Raw genomic sequence first — 16,849 nt, forward strand, 5'->3', positions numbered from 1 at the left:
ATAGTTCAACTTTGATTAGTTCCTTATGGTTTCTTTTCCCTGTTTACCTTCTCATGCTTCTCTTGCTTCTTGTATCTGAATGTCAAATTTTCTGCTCAACTCTGGTTTTTTTCATCAAGAATGCTTGAAAGTCCTCTATTCCACTGAATGACCATATTTTCCCCTGAAACATGATACTCAGTTTTGCTGGGTAGGTGACTCTTAGTTTTAATCCCAGCTCCCTTGACCTCCGGAATATCATATTCCCAGCCCTTCTATCCCTCAGTGTAGAAGCTGCCAGATCCTGTGTTATCCTGATTGTGTTTCCACAGTATTCAAATTGTTTCTTCCTGGCTGCTTGTAATATTCTCTCCTTAATCTGGGAATTCCGGAACCTGGCTATAATATTCCTAGGAGTTCTCTTTTTGGGATCTTTTTCAGGAGGTGATCGGTGGATTCCTTCAACCTCTATTTTGCCCTCTGGTTCTAAAACATCAAGGCAGTTTTCTTTAAGAACTTCCTGGAGGATGATTTCTAGGTTCTTACTTTGATCATGGCTTTCAGGTAGTCCAATAATTTTAAAATTATCTCTCCTGGATCTATTTTCCAGGTCCTTTTCGCATGAGATATTTCACATTGCCTTCTATTCTTTCATTTGTTTGGAATAGCATCTTGATTTCTCATAAAGTCATTAGCTTCCATTTGCTCCAATCTAAATCTGAAGCAATGATTCTCCTCAGTGAGCTTTTGAGATTCTTTTTCCATATGGCAAATTCGGCTTTTTAAGGCATTCTTCTCTTCATCGCCTTTTTGAGCCTCCTTTGCTAATTGAGTCAGTCTGTTTTTTAAAGTGTTATTTTCCTCAGTCAGGCCGTTGACTCTCATTTCATAATTTTCTTGCATTGTTCTCATTTCTCTTCCCAATTTTTCCTCCACTTCTCTTATCTGCTTCTTAAGGTCCTCTATGGCCTGTAACCAGCTCGTATTTTCCTTTGAAGCTTTTGGTGAAGGAGTTCTGACTTCACTCTCTTCCTCCTGTTCTATGCTTTGCTCCTTTTTGTACCCAAAATAGGAGTTTAACGTTGGAATCTTCTGTCTGCTTTGTTTCCTCTGCCTGCTCATTTTGCCACTCAATTACTTGACTTATGGGCTTTTTGCCACAGTAGGACTCTGCCACCAGACAGGGGAGCTTTTGTCCCAAACACTGGGGTTTTCTCAGCTGCCAGAAGTATTAGATGGGTGCCCTCTCTGAGGCCTCCACACACTCTGGCAAGCTGGTCACGCACCCCAGGACCTCCACCCTAGGCTGCAATCCAGATCCAAGCAGGTTAAAGCAAAAGCGATTACCCCTCAGACTAGTTGCTTGGTCCCCCTACACTCTGCAGGCCAGGAGCTGAAGCTGCCACTTGGTGCTGGCTAGCTGTGGTGGCATCTCAGCAGCTTCTTACCCTGGGGGTAAAAGCCATGCATTCCCACTTACTGGGTCCCAAAGTCCAGACTGTTCTGACCTCTCATTTTGTCCTTTGCATCTATGTGTTGATAAATCTGTAAATGACCACAGCTGCTGCTGATCTGGAGTCCCTCCGGCCTGAGGCTGGTCAGGCCCACTCTGAGGCTAAAACCTCCTGCTCACTGGGGCCTGGGCTCCTCTCCCAGAGCGCTTCACTGGCCGATTCCTGCCGGCCTGCTGGGCTGTCCTCAGTGGGAGATTAGCTTTTCTGTGTCATTTTGTGGTTTCTGCAGCTCCAAAGTTTGTTCAGAGTCCCCTTTTTACATTAATTGGGGAAGGTGGAAGCCGGAGCCACTCTGAGGTCGTGCTTCTACTCTGCCATCTTCCTGATTCCTCATCTGCAAAACAAAAGAGTGGGACTAGTTGACCCCTGGTGTTCTTTCCGTCTTTAAATCTATTATCCTATGTCATATCATCACACTGATTCATTTGAGCTATTTGTGGTACTTGAAGATTATTACTGGAATATCTCTAAATCTTAATAAAGATTCCAAGAAGCTCAGTGCCTTCTAGCCAGAGGTGGTAAAATAAAGGAGAAAGGTATATTTCATTTCTTTAAAAAAAAGAAAAGTTTTGAGGAGGCTAGGTGGTACAGTGAATAGAGCACTGGCCGTGGAGTCATTAAGACCTGAATTTAAATCCAACCTCAGATACTTGACACACTTACTAGCTGTGTGACCTTGGGCAAGTCACTTAACCCCAATTGTCCTGCCCTCTCCCCTCCAAAAAGCAAAAAAAAAAAAAAGTTTTACTGATGCTTTTCTGCATAATCTCCCTCACACATTCTATAGAACCCTTCGTGGTACTAAAGAAAAACAGGAAAACAAAGCCACCCAATGTAGTGACTATGGTTCATAGAGCATATCTAAACCTGAGCTGGTAACTTCCTACCTCTCTACTAACAGGGAGAAGATGTATATATTTCATTTTTTGTTCTCTTGGATTTAAGATCAGTCATTATTATGACTCAGGTTTCAGTCTTTTTAGTGATGTTCATAGGATTATAGGTTACTGTAGCAGCAAGCACCCCAAGTGTCCTCAGGGTTTGCTGCCCATACAGGTTCTTGGATCTGCTTTTATAAAGGAAAGCAACTCAAAATTGGTTAACAAGCTTACTTTAATCAGTCAAATATGTATCGTTTACCTAGTTCAGGGGAAAAGGTCAGCACCCCGAACTTCAGAATATACAGACAGAATTATCAAGACAAAGAAACAGATCTAGTAGACAGATTTCCAAACTGTCCAACCATTACATCCATATCCAATCAACATCTGGGTTTCAACATCTGGGTTTTTCAAAGCCAAGGGGCTCTGGACAATGGCTTCCCAGAGTCTCATATGATCAAATCACAGAACACTTCTCAAAGTGAGCCCCAAAACAAAGCTACACATCAGGGCTTATATAGCCTTCTCCTGGCTCAGAGAATGTAACAACCTTATTGACTCACTGGCCAATAAAAAAGTATCTACTGAAAAACAAGCCTCCCACCCCAGGCTCCAGGTGCACTTTAGCCTAGGGGCAGGGAAGATCTTTAAAATTTATATTCCCATTACAGTTACCCAGTCTGGCTCCCTCGCTTTGCAGAGGGCCAGACAGATAAAGTGATTTGTTCAAAGACATATAGGTAGGAAGTGGAAGAGACAGGATTCAAACCCAGGTCTTCCTGCCTTCAAATTCAGAGCACTTACTACTACTGTGGTTGCTGAGTATATTGGCATTCTGATTCTGCTTATTTCATTCCAATAGTTTCCCCAGATTTCTCCAAATTCCTCATGGCACACTAGGTGGCACAGTGGATAGCATGCTAGTCCTGAAATCAGGAAGCCTCATCTTCCTGAGTTCAAATCTGACCTCAGACTAGCTGTATGACCCTGGGCAAGTCACTTAATCCTATTTGCCTTAGTTTCCTCACCTGGAAAATAAGCTGGAGAAGGAATGGCAAAGCCTTCCAGTCAGTATCTTTGCCAAGAAAACCCCAAATCGGGTCAAAGAGAGTCAGACACAACGAAATAACACATAGTTCATGAACATTCTGTGATAGTGGTTTATTTTCTAGGAAAATTACCCAAGTCCCAAGGCCTGGAGACTTTATAATAAGTTCTTAATAAGTTTATAAGCAAAGTCTTCTCTTTACTCTGGGAAAAAGACCCCAATTTCTTTGTCTATAGGTTAGAATCAATCCAGAATTGACAATGCTAATTGAGCAAAGCAAAAAAAAAAAAATTCTCTCCTACTCCCACCACTTTCTTTTAGAATTCTTTTGGTGAGAGGAAGAAGGGTACAATTAAATCTAAGCAATGGTCCTGAGTCCAGGGGCTTACTGGTAAATGTTCCACAACTGGCTCCTTGAAGGGAGGTTGGGGGAGGGGGGAGGGAAGGTAGAGAGGTGGGGGAAGGGGGGTTGAAGAACACATTCACAGGATGTATTTTAAGTTTAATCTTCATTAGTAACATTTTCTCCACCACTTTCTTAAATTAGGAAAATCATCAGAATAGTAAATCAAGCCCTGATTTGTAGTTTACCAGTTTCCTAGATATAAATGCTGAAAAGTTAACCATCCATGTCTAGGGAGACCGTACAAGATGCTTCTCACATACTCTTGCCTGAATCATTCCTTTAGGAGCAGTTGGTGGCCCTGCTACCTGGGCCTAATATTATAGGGTACCCAGGTTAGACTTCAGCAAAAACTGAAGGTGAGCCAGAAGACAGAGGCATTGAAATGTAAAGGAGAATACCTATTCTCAGATGCAAAAGAAATATCTCATAGCCAAGAAAGTTTTAAGACTTGAACATTCAATTATATAAGAGGTCAATGAAGACAAACTAATGTCAACTCTGAAATCAAATGATCAAAGAGTCACAGAGGTTTTGCAACTGCTGTTAACTCTAAAAATACCAAAGAGCTCACAATTGATGATATAAAAATAAAATTAAATAATACAAATAAAGCAAAGCAAAACAAAATAAAATCAAAGAGCGGTCAGTGGTCATAAGCAAAAAGCTTTCTTTATTCTGTTGGAGGAGGGAAACTAGACAGATACACATACCAGGATCTCCTCTAAGAGAAGAACCAAGGCAGTGAGGCCAAACTTCGATTATAAATACCTATATCTATCTATCCATATATATATGTATATTTATGTGTGTATGTGTACATATATGATTATGTATATATACATGTATATGCATATGTGTGGATATGTATATACACACATATGTATATATTTGTATGTGTGACTTTTGTCACTCATTTGTGACTTTTTGTGACTACATGAAGAATCAAACAGTGTGGTGTCCCAATAGCGATGAGTATAACAGTAATGGAATTTAAAGATCCCCCTGTATTGGCTTGGTTTTTGGTTTGATTGTGTTAAAACCCAGAGCTTGTGAATCCCACTTGTGGGATGGACTTGTTGTTGTGAAAAGAGAGTGGTGAACTGGGAGGAGCTGGTGACATAAAATTTAGAGAGACACAAGCAAAGAGAGAGGCAGAAGAACTTTTTGGAAGCAGCATCTTGGAGGTAGAGAGAGATGGAGAGGATTGCTGAGGGCCAGTTTGAATTGCCCAGGACTTTTGAGCCCACCCAGAGCTGCCAAGGACTGAGGAGACATGCCTGTTATGCTGGTACTTTGTCTGTTTTGATGTTGTTTTGCCAGATTTGCCCACTGGTGAAAGACAGTCCTGTTGTTGCAGAGGTTTGGGAACCTTGCTGTTGATTCAGAGCTCCTGAGACTGTTCTGCAGACAGAGAGTGAATTCTGTCCACTGGTGAAGGACAGTGCTGTTGTTGCAGAGGTTCTGGAACCTTGCTGTTGGTTCAGAAGCCCTGACGAAGGATTTTCTTGTTATATGTTTACAGAAATCCTGGAAGGGGGGTTTGCAAATGTTTTCAGGGGTCCTAGGACTGTTCTGCAGACAGAGAATGAATTAATGAAGACACTGGCAATGTATCTTGTGGCCTTGCTAAGTTTTGTCTCCCCAGGAACAAGGATTGCTGAGACCTTGCCTCAGGTCAAGATGAAAAAAAGACCTCTCTTTGGGTATTAAATGCTGTGCTTAAGCTTGTTGTAACTCTGGGGTAGATTCAATTGTGATCCATGGGTGGGGAAATTTTGACTTTTTTGTGCTCTGTGGTTGAACAAATAAATGTACTTATGATTGAAAACTAATCTCCATTTGAGAAGAGGGGCTTTGTGATGGACTAAATGAATGTACAGCCTAGGGGTGAAGTAGTATTTAGTACAGGGACTTTGTGATTGATTAAATGAATGTAATGTCCAGGGGTGGGGTAGATTGAATTGCACTTGGTAAATGCTGTATTTTTAATGATATTATATTTTGATTTTCTCTGTTCTTAATTTTTCCCTGAATAAAATGGAGAGCACCTATGCTGGTATTTTGAACCTTGGGAAGTTGCCTTTGCTTGGCATTACAATGAGACATAGCAATAAGGAGGCAAGGTTGCCTAGCGGCAAATAGGTGAATCATAGGAGGCTTCCTATCATTCCTGTTGGCACTAGCCTGAGCTCAGTGACCACCTGTTCTGTGATTTTATCATAGCAGAGTTCATTGAGGGGGTGAGCACAGAGGATTGTTATGCCAAGTTCAGGGCACAGCTTGCTTGCTGGGCCTGAGCTCTGGAAAACAGAGTGTCTCCTATGAGTTCAAAGAGAGGGGTGGCCTTAGTGTGGGGATCCTGGCAACAAGGAACTTTCACCTTGATCACTGGCAGCTTTTGTCCCTAGCTATCAGCACAAGACTTCAAAATATGTGTAGGAGGTATAACAGATTTTAAAATGTAATGCTTCCTAGTTGAAAGAACACATTAGCACTCCAGATAAAAAGAGCCTTGTAACAGTCCACTTGAAGAGAACACAGTACCAACCATCTGAGCTAGGGACTAAAGGTGGTGAAAGACCATTCCTACCCATCAAAGAGCAGGCCCACAGAGTCCAGGAGATTGACTTGTCCAATAGAGACTTTGTGCTTTTGAAAGAGCCCAGACAGGCAGCTGCTTCCCAGTGGCTGAATGACCTGCCTGGCCCAACCTATGAGTAACTGAGCCTGGTGAGGAGCCCACACTGCAGCTGCTGGATCCAGCTGAGAAGCAGATTGATCAATTCAGCAGAGATTCTGTGCCTACTGAGGAGTCTGTGTAGCTGGGCCGCAGAGCTTTTGTCCATCCTAGGGGCCATCCCTGAAGTGAACTTTCCAGAGAAAGACAGGACTCTGAGGTTCTGCAATTCCAGAGTTATAAGATGCCTTGGCCATGTGTGTCCCCTGCCTATGTCCCTCACTACCTTTTAAGTTAATATCGACTCTTCACCCAGTATGTACTTGTTGAAGACGGCATCCCTGGTTTGTTGATAAATGCTTGGTAATTACTATTCTCTCTCCACTTTTTGAGTAAATTCCTTTGCTAAAGAGCTGAGTTAACTGGTTAATTGTTAAGGAGAAGCACCTTGATGAGAGTCCATGAGCTAGTAGTGTTAAGATGATAGCCACCTACAGAGTTACCTTAAAGGGCTCTGAAACCAAAAGCAGCCGCCACCTTTCTGGGGATCCAACCTGCCTTGTGCTAGTGCATGTTTAGAGAATACACTCAAAGGATTTTCTATTCTAGTGCATACTAAGGCTCACAAATAATTTAACCCATTTCCCCCACATTTTCCTAATTAGTGAGTGTCTAATGCCAACCACTAAATAGAGGATGGCTCTAGTGATGCTTTTCTTTACTCCTTGGCCTTCTACTCAATAGCCACCTTGCCCCCAGGACTAGAGATGATTTCCCAGAGGACTTAACCCTTCCTATACCAGAACTTTTGTCCTGGAGTCTTACGGTCCTCATTAGCTTGAAGCTGCTGCTCCTTTTTCCCTCAGCCCCTGTCCCCTACTAACTTCTAGCTCTGAAATCATAATCAAATCAGTGCCATCACTGATACTGGAAAGGGTGTGCCAATCTATTCCCTTCTGGTTCCATTCACTATCCTTGTAACTTTCAAGATATCTCTCTCCCATTTCACTACTCTGATATGCATTGTCTGGCTCTATGGGAATATAAAGTCCTTGAGGCCAGAGACTCTTCTCTACTGTATTTATACCCTCCAGTGCTTAGCATAGGGCTTGCTATATGGTAATTTCTTCATAAATTCTTTTTATACTTTTTTCTTCTTTCCTTCCATCTTTCCTTTATTACTATTCTACCCACCTTTGTTCGTTCCTTCTTTCCCTTTCTCTCTCTCCTCTTCCTTCCTTTCTTTGTTCCTTCCTTCTTTCCTTTACTTTCCTACCTACTTTTGTTCATTCCTTCCTTTCCTTCTCTCTCTTTTTCTTTCTCTCTCTCTTCTTCCTTTTTTTTCTTTATTTCATCCATTTATTCATTCATTCTTGGTCAGTGACAACCCCTCTACCACTTCTATGTAACCCTTAAAGCAAGTTATTCTTTAGTCAGCACTGTATTTTCAAGGCTTCCCAAGATGTGTATTCTAATTTGATTTCATTTGGATAAAAATATTGGGGGTGAAGGGCTGAGGTGAGTCAGATTTGTCCCAAGCTTTGAAACCCCTGGGACTTCTCTTCCAGATTTTTCTTTTGGCATGATAGACTTCTGTGAAGTCTTTCCAAATGAAAATCTGAACCTGAAATGAGATCTTGCACTTGCTAGGTGTTGATGGAGATTCAAGTCTTAGATAAGCCTTGGTATGGAAGAAGGAAGAAAACAGTAAGACCTCTTAGACAGCTATTGTAATATTGCAGACAATAACTATGCCTGTACTAGGTTACTGGTACCAGGAATAGAAAGAAAGGAATAGATGAAAAAGATATTGTAAAAGGATAGATAAGACTTGGTGAAAGAGAGTGAGAAGAGAGAGTCAAAGATAAATTAAGGATTATGAATATGGGAACCTGGAATACTGGAATTCCTTGACAGGAATAAGAAAGTTAGAAATAGAAGCAGAATTTAATGAAAATATAAATTTATTGCCTTTTTCAATTTTATCCAGAAACAGGAAACATAGATTTGCCCTTGTGATATGATTTTGATTTGAATGCACTGCAGAAAGTAATGTTATAGAATTAAAGATTTAAACCTTTAATTGATCTTAGAAGTTGCCTAGTTGGACTCTCTCATTTACAAGTAACAGACCCAGAGAAGTATCCTGAAATTTATTAGGTTTGGTAGGTTATGCACCACCTTTTTCTTTTTTCTTTTTTTTTTTTGAAGGAAGGAGGGCAGGGCAGTTGGGGTTAGGTGACTTGCCCAAGGTCACACAGCTAATAAATGTTAAGTGTCTGGGGCCAGATTTGAACTCGGGTCCTCCTGACTCCAGGGCTGGTGCTCTATTTACTGTACCACCTGGCCTCATAGAATACCAGAGACTAGGAACATTTTAGAGTCCCATCTAGTTATGGGATCACAGCATTTATTAAGAGTCTTTCACCACAGATTTAGAATAGGAAGAGATTTTAAAGATGATCTAATCCAATCCCCTCAGTATAGATACTGAAAGGGAAAGCTCTTTTTTTTCCTTTTTAAAAATGTATTTTAAACTTAAACACTAAAACTTAAATACACAAGAAAAAAAAGAAATATTATAAACTTTAATACTAAAACTAAAATACAAAATAAGAAAACAAAAGTATTGCCATGTACACAACAGAACATAAAAGAGGATTCAAAATATACGGCAATAAATTTCCATTTCAAGGAAGCCTATATAATAAATTGTGTTCAGAGCTGTCCATCTTGTTCTCTGCTGTGCACTTTTTACTTTGTTCTCTTTTTCTCCCTCCAGCCCCACCTCCGCAGGCTACAATTAAGCATGGATATGTGTGTGTACATGCATATCCCTATACACACAAACATATATACATACATGTACACATACACACAAATACATAGATACCTATAATGATATTCATATATAGACATTCGTATGCACCTATGTAAGACTGTAGTATACTTATTTGTCTTCTGTTGAGGGTAGATAACATCTTCCTTGTTAAATCTAAGTCCAACAACTCATCATTTCCCATACCACAGCAGTTTTTTGGAATTTGATTTATACTGTCTAGGTATTTTAAGTAGTCTAAAACAATATTGATTAATATGACTGACATAGTATCTTTATTTTTCTCTTTTGATTAAATCTGTTTTAGCTTTACTAGCCCTGCTTTTTTTTCCTAATAAATTCTACTGCTAATCTTTATTTTGTTTATGGATATCTCTTATTTCCTATTTCTCCTAACACCCCTACTTTACTTCTACCTGCTACCTTGCCCTCCTATTACTTAATCTACTCCATCTCCAAAGATTCCTCCCTTATCTTCTCCCACCCATTCTTTCTCCTTACCCCATTAATCTAGACACACTTCTATACCACACCCCCTTTATCCTATTCCCTCACCTTCTCATTTCTTTATAAATTTAGAAGACTTTTATTCTCTTCTAAGTGTATATATTGTTCTCTCTTTAACACAGATCTGATGTGAGTAGGGCTCCTCTAAAAATCCCTTCCTTATCCTCCCCCCCCATCCTCTTTGCCTTCTTTCTTTATGAATTTTATATGTATTGTTCCCTTTTTAACTCATTCCCAAGGAAAGTAGGGTTCAAAAACTATCCACCCTCCTTCATTGAATTCCTCTCTATCAATTCCTCCCTTGCACCTCATTTATATAAGATATTTACTCTTTTTACCTTTTCCTAGATGGTATTACTCTTTAGAATCACATCGTAGCTCTATCTCAATCTTTCTTTTGAACTACCCAATTACTAATTAAAATCTTAGATGTGCAGTTTGTATTTCCTTGTATAAAAAGTAGAGTCTGGGGGGCGGCTAGGTGGTGCAGTGAGTAAGAGCTCTGGCCCTGGAGTCAGGAGGACCCAAGTTTGGTTCCAGCCTCAGACACTTAGCACCCCCACAAAAAAACTAGCCATGGAACCTTGGGGAAGTTACTTAACCCTAATTGCCCTCCAAAAGGCAAAAATAAAAAAAAAAGTAGAGTCTGTCCTTATTGAGTGCCTTGTAATTGGTCTTTGATGATTACCTTATACTTCTCTTGGGTCTTGAATGTCAAATTTTCTATTAATTTCCGATCTTTTTGCAATAAAATCTCAGAAGTCTGGCAATTCATTGAATATCCATTTTGTTGTTGTTGTTGCTGTTGTTCAGGATTATGCTTAACTTTGCTGGGTGTGATATTTTTGCCACAGCCCCAGTCCTTTTACTCTTCAATATATAATGTTCCAAGACCTGAAGTTTTTAGTGTGGCTACTGCTAAGTCTTATGGGATTCTAACTGTGGCTCCACTATATTTGAATTTTTGTTTGTTTATTTGTTTGTTTGCTTCTCAGAAGATTTTCTCTTTGAGTTGGGGGCTTCAAAATTTAGCTATGATATTCCTATAGGTTTCCCTCATACTATCTGTTTCTAGTGGTGATCAGCATATTTTTTCTATTTCTACTTTTCCCTCTTGTTTTAACACTTCAGGACAATTTTCTTTAATTATTTCTTGTATCTTTGTATGAGATTCTTTTTTTTTATTATAGCTTTGAGGTAGTATTTCCTCCTCTTGATCTGTTCTTCAGATCAGTTGTTTTTCTTATGAGATCTTTCACATTCTTTTCTGTTTTTTCATTCTTTATATTTTCTTTTATTTCTTGGTGTCCTATAATTTTACTGGTTTCCCCTTGCCCAATTCAAATTTTCAAGGGATCATTTTCTTCCTTAAGATTATGGATCTCCTTTTCGAGTTGTTTAACTTTCTTTTCATAATCTCGGGTTTTTTGAATTGTTCTTATTTTTAAATTTTTTTTTCCCTCAATCTATCTCATTTGATTTCTAAACTTTTGAAAACATTCTACGAATTCTTTTTGGGCAGGTGACCATTTGACATTATTCTCTGGGGTAGGAGAGACTTTTTTTTTTTGCTTCAATATCCTCCTCTAAAGACAAAACCCAGTCTTCTTTATTTCCATAGTAACTATGATTGGATTTTTTCCTTTGCCTGCTCATCATTAAATTTTTTATTTGTAACAACTTTTAATCACCTCTAGTCCTGGGGTTTGGGGTATGATGCCTCTGATCTGAGATCCTCTTCAGTTCTTTTCTCTGTCCTGGAACCACAACCAAGAACTCAACCTTCTTGTAAGTCTCCATAGGCAGCTGTGTTCCTGCCACCTGCTTCTTCACTCCACCTGTGCTGGCTTCTTTTCTCCTAGGACCTTATTTCAGTGGCACAGCTGGGCCTGGTGTCCCTTATCAGCAGAGGTCCCCTCAATCCTCCCCAGCTCAGACTCCCTCCTTTCCGCACTGGCAGGGAGGTGAAGATTCTTGTGGCTGGGACCAAGGCTCTTCCCAAGCCAGATCACCCCAGGCTTTACTGCTTGCTGTTTCAGGGTGATTAGCTTGGAGGAGTCTGTACTTCATCAGGACCTGGGATTTTTCTTCCATTCTTCTCCCATTGTCCTGGGGGGACTACTGCTCTGCTCCAACTGTTCTTTATTTGTACTACTCTGTGTCCACCCTGAGGTGCTGTTTTGTCTTGTTTTTGAGAGAAATCTGGAGCACTTGGAATTTTCTGACCTACTCCACCATGTTGCCTGAATCCTCTCCCCTATCCCTTTTTGTTCAAATGAGGCAGCATCCTGTCACTGTGTCATTGACATGGGATAGTTGAAGACCAAGAGATCATTTATGTTTTGCCATATTATCCCAAAATACCAAGTCTTTTCAGCTCTGGGTCACCACATAACTAGAAGCAATCCTTAAATCTCCCTGTAGTTAACTGGGACCAGGAAGAGTAAATCCTGAGTATGTTCTTTTTGTTTGTTTGTTTAATTTGTTTATTTTTAGTTTTCAACATTTATTTCCAGAAGATTTTGAGTAACAAATTTTCTCCCCATCTTTCCCCTACACCCACCCCAAAATGGCGATCCTACTGAATACCCCTTCCCCCAGTCTGCTCTCTCTTATATCCTCCCCCATCTCCCCTCTGGTTTTCTAGTAGGGCAAGATGAATCTCTATACCCCTAGTGCCTGTATATTCTATTTCCCAGTTGCATGTAAAAAAAAATAATACATATTATTTTAATATTTGATTTTAAAACTTTGATTTCTGGATTCTTTCCCTTCTTCCTTCACCACCCACCCCTACTGGGAGGAAAAGCAATTCAATATAGGTTATACATGTGTAGTTACACAAAACACTTCTGTAGTAGATATATTGTGAAAGAATAACTATATTCCCTTCCATTCTATCCTGTCCCCCACTTATTCTATTTTCTACTTTGACCCTGTCCCTTTTCAAAAGTGTGTGCTTCTAACTACCCTCTCCCCCCCCAATCTATCCTCCCTTCTATCATCCCTCCTCTTATCCCCATCTCCCCCCACCCCCGACTGAGTGTGTATGTTATTCCCTCCTTCACCACCTATTGACCCAAGGGCAGGGACCGGACTGTACCCTTCCTTTGCAACAGAGTTCCCAACTGACCTTTTACTTTCTTTTTGGTGTTTATGGGTTGAAAAGTCTGGAAACCACTGCTGGTGATTCACTCTCCTGAAGTCTGCTCTGACCACCGCTGCCTCCCTGGGGCCAAAACTGTGTGGCTGACTTGGGACTGCACTTGGCTCTCAGAGTGCTGCAATGAACCCTTCCTGTTGGCCTTCCAGGCTGCCTTCAGCAGGAGATTTGTTTCTCTCTGTCACTTGGTGGGTTCTTTAGCTCTAAAAAATTTTTAGAGTCATATTTTATAGGTATTTGAGGTGGTTGTGGGGGGAAGTCATGAAATTTCCTGCTTCTACTCCACCATCTTGGCTCCACCCCCTGAGTATATTCTGTGGGAGCAACTTTAACATATTAGAAAATGAACAGAAAAATCTATTCCTTATGAATGAAGAGGACACATAATGAGTTAAATAATTAAAACTTTCATGGTCCTTCTTTTGTGTTATCAGGTGGGCTGATCTTCTAAATCAGGAGTCAGGACAATCCCATAACCCCTTAACTAACCCTTCTCTTTTCCTCATTCTTCCATCTGTCCATATTTCTTAAACATCTCCCCCTTCCTCACTCCCACCACTAAAGTACCCCTCTGCTCCCTACCTCCTTTTGTTCCTTTGAAAACATTCATTAACAAATGTTAATGCATGCTAATAAGCATTAATTAGTATCTCTATCTTGAACAAAGGAAATGCAAGGAGTAAAGAGTAAAGAAAACTATTTGAGCTCAACTAACCCTAATCAGCATTTGTTTGTAGTTAAGAAGAATCTGTATTATTAGAAATTCATTCATTTATTTATTTAACTAAATCCACAAATGCAGACAAATAATTTCAATATGGAACATGCCAAAATTCTAGCCACCATTTTCATGTTTCAGGATGTAACTGAAGCAGCCACCATGTCCCTTAATATCAGCTTGCATTTTCATCTGGGTACTATCATGGTGAAATATTTAAACAACAACAGGGCTCACAAGAAAATGTATTTTCTTTCCACCACACTTATTTACAGTGGCCACACTTTATGGTCATAATTGCAATATGACAGTACACCCTGAATACATTACTAAAGCATAGCCAAGTGATCAACAGGAACTTTCTCCACTTGGATCTCAATAAGTTCCCAGAACCTTCTTTCCCTTCTTCCCCAGCCCTCTCTTAAATGCAAAGAAATTGCAGAATTCAACCATTTTTCCCTGCCTGAGATAGTATTGAATGCTTTTGTAAATAGCAAGTCATTCAACTTGTGTATTAAAAGAAATTTTACTTTCCAAGCTACCTATGGTAAATGCTGCTTTTGCGTCATGAACACTATTGCACTATCTCACAAATACTTCAAGCATTTAATTCTTCTTTTGAATAGCCATGCTTCAGCATTTCATATTTACTCTTCCTGCTCACTTGGGGTGAGATTTGGATAGACACCAGCTCCCTACTTTGGCTCAGCCTGTGTTTAATTATAATTGCATGTGGCAATAAAACCAAAATAAAAAAGTGCTAGACAATTTAAGCCATTCATCCCCTCCTCCACCTTGTTCCTAACAGTGCTTCTCTTGACTATATTTCTGCATTATTTTCCTCTTTTTCACCCTTTATTCTCTTTAGTGTTACCAATCCCTACTGTGCACTACACAATAACCTGTCTTTCCCTACAGATCTCATCCTCTGCTGTTTGGAAGCCATTGTGTTTTATTCTGTGTTTTTAATAAGGCAGAAACCACCAATTCTTTCTTTGTAATTTCTCTCAGGCCCTAGAGCTTCAGAAGATGAGAAACCCAACAGTGGTGATAGCTGCTACTTTAGGAGTGGAAGAGTGGGAGAGAGCCTAGGTGGCCAATTATTGTTGTTCAGTTGTGTCTGACTAGTCTCGGGGGTTTTCTTGGGAAAAATACTGGAGTGGTCGGCCATTTTCTTCTCCACTGTGTCCCCATTTTACAGATGAAGACTTGAGACAAACAGGATTAGGCGACTTGCCCAGCCATCACACAGTAAGTGTCAGAAGCTGGATTTGAACTCAGATCTTCCTGACTCCAGGCCTGGTGGCTCTATCCACTGTACCACCTAGCTAGCTGCTCTCAAAAGTCTTCTTCTTGTACTTGCTGTTGTTGTTTAGTGCTTTGGTTGTATCTGACTCTTAATAACACCATGAACTTTTTTTTTCTCATTTTTTGGAGGGCAATTGGGGTTAAATAACTTGCCCAAGGTTACATGGCTAGTTTTTTTGTGTGGGTGTTAAGTGTCTGAAGCTAGAACCAAACTCAGGACATCCTGATTCCGGGGCCAGCGCTTTACTCACTGTGCCACTTAGCCGCCTCAGCTCAAGGTTACACGGCCAGTTATTTCTGGGTGTGGTGCTAAGTATCTGACCCGGATTTGATCCCCAGGTCATCCCGACACTGGAGCCGGTGCTCTTACTTGCTGAGCCACCTGGCCGCCCCAACCCCATGAACTTTTTATCCATGGGATTTTCTTGGTGAGGATACTAGAGTAGGTGGGTGAATGGAAAGAGAATTTTAAAATTTTTGATTAGTGTGTTTTGCCAATACAAAAATGATTATTCTATGTGTCATACCTTACCTACAGTTAACCATCAAGCGATTTCCCAATACCTCCTAGTAGAGTGGAAATGACTCTGAGTTTTTGAAGGCTAAGATACTGTGAGAGGTTCTAAAGAGCTAGAAAAGCCTCAGAGGTCACTCTGATGAAAAACTAAGTGTTTGTTATCCAAGGAAGGGCCTAGCTAGCTAAATATTAGTGTTCTCCATGCCTTCTCCAAATTACTTTGCATCATATATGTAGTCTTTACACAATACCACAAAATATAAGAGGCCTGCAAGTCATTAAGACCTATGGTCAAATCCTGCTTCTGACACATAATAGCTCTATGACCTTGGGGAAGTCATATAACTTCCCAGAGCTCTAGGCAAGTCTAAGACAGGCACTCTTAAGCTGGAGTCCTTTCTTAGTCCTACTCCAAGGGATCTACCAATAAGTTTTTAAAAGTCTATGAACTTGAATAGGGAAAAAAACAAAATAAAACCATATACATACATACATACATACATATATTCTGATATCATTAGTTTCCTGTGTAATCTCATGTATTTTTATTTTATCCACTTAAAAAAATTATTCAGAAAAGAGGTTGATAGGTTTCAGTAGACTACCACAAGGGACAAGAAAAGGTAAGAACCCTTGCTCTAAGACTATGTTACAAAAAAAAGTGCCAACTTGCAATGATAAAGGAATTTCCTCCCCAGTGAAACCACAAGTCCAGCTTCTATATCTTTTATCTACTTAGCTGTGTACTTGTTATGTCTAATCCCTCTCCCTTCCCCAAAGTAAATTCCCTGAGGGCATGGTCTGCATAATTTAAAAAATATATATTTATCTATGTTTAGTTTTTAACTTTTACATGATTTTGTGTTATAAATTTTTTTCTCCTTCCTCTCCTCCCCCCTCCCAAAGATGGCAGCCAATCTAATATATAGTCTTTACATGTTCAATCATATTAAACATCTTTCCACATTAGTCAAGTTTTAAAGAAGAAGCAGAACCAAAGGGGAAAAAAACAAAACAACAAAAAGAGAAAATAGTAGGTTTTGAACTTCATTTGGACTCCATAGTTCTTTCTCTGGATGTAGATGGCATCATGAGTCTTGGAATTGTCTTAGATCTTTGCATTGCTGAGACGACTTAAGTCTATCAAAGCTGGTCATTGCACAATGTTGCTGTTGCTGTATACAATGTTCTCCTGGTTCTGCTCACTTCACTCAGCATCAGTTCATGTAAATCTTTCCAGGTTTTTCTGAAATCCATTTGCTCATCATTTCTTGTAGCATAATAGTGTTCTA

The sequence above is a fragment of the Petaurus breviceps genome, unplaced genomic scaffold (assembly GCF_028583685.1).
Source record: "Petaurus breviceps papuanus isolate PSGF00001 unplaced genomic scaffold, PetGlider_PUasm1.0 118, whole genome shotgun sequence".
Classification (NCBI taxonomy): Eukaryota; Metazoa; Chordata; class Mammalia; order Diprotodontia; family Petauridae; genus Petaurus; species Petaurus breviceps.